Here is a 1,145-nt window from a genome sequence, read left to right on the forward strand (position 1 = left end):
AGCTGCCTGGGTAGGTATCCTCCCTTGCCTCCTTCCTTCATGGCTGTTCTTGGCACCAGAACAAACCAGTTTCAGACAAGGTGGCTGCATTGTTAAGCAATGGCTGTTGGCAGGCCGGTGGGAAGAGCCGGTTAGACAAGAAAGGGGAAGGGGATGTAGCCAGCCCCTGGAGGTGTCTGTGAGAGGGATTCCTGCTTTCCTGGTTCTTCTTTGCTTCTGGCTTATTGACTTGAGCTCTGCCTCCAGAATGGGGTGACAGGCGAGTCCTCATCCTTCTCCTGGGAGCATTGGCCCATGCAGCAGTGCCAGGAGGAAGCTGTGGTTCATGTGGCTGTAACTGGGAGCGACAGCACCATCCAGAAGCACGATCTCAGGATTATTCATATCTCTTCTTCTGGAATACATCCTGGTACCTTCCACTCTGCTTTCTGCTCCTTGCCTAGAAACTGGGGTCTGCAACCAGCTTCTCATCTTCTCACCTTGTTTGTGTGTTGGAAACAGGCATGATCTCCACTGCTGGCCTTGTGATTCCAAATAGTATGATAATGTAGCAATTTTCTGTTGGATGTAGAAAGAGAATTGTGACCCCCTACCTTGGAAATTGCCATCAATTTGGAAATTGCTGTTTTCAATTATTTTATGTGAATCTAGAAAAGATCTTTTCCCTTTCCCTGCAGTTCTGTTGAAAACAAAACCTATTCTAGAAGACTGAGCAGAAAAGATCAATGGAAGGTAAGGCTGAAAGCTTGTGGGTGTTTAGGTTACAGTGCTGAGTGGTGATTTCCTTGCCCAAAAATTCACCTCTGGCTGTTGCACCACTCCTTGGATATGGCTGACCACATTTATGGTTTCAGTATTTTACTTTGTAATTACAGATTCCTTTCACCTCATTTATTAAAATCATAGTGTGTCCAAGTAGGCCACCTTTTATGCAATATCAAAATAAATAGATAGAATTAATTATGAGTCTTTAAATATATGCATGAGAATTGCATTGGTTTTTGAAACATGGAAGTGCAACACTAAAATTATTTTCCTGAATGAGATGACTCATCATGCCTGGGAAAAAGAGATCCTGTGATTTCATTGTATTTCCATGTCATTAAGAAAGTATTATACTTCAAGCAGATGAAGGACTGCAAAAT

The sequence above is a fragment of the Melospiza georgiana genome, chromosome 3 (assembly GCF_028018845.1).
Source record: "Melospiza georgiana isolate bMelGeo1 chromosome 3, bMelGeo1.pri, whole genome shotgun sequence".
NCBI lineage: Eukaryota > Metazoa > Chordata > Aves > Passeriformes > Passerellidae > Melospiza > Melospiza georgiana.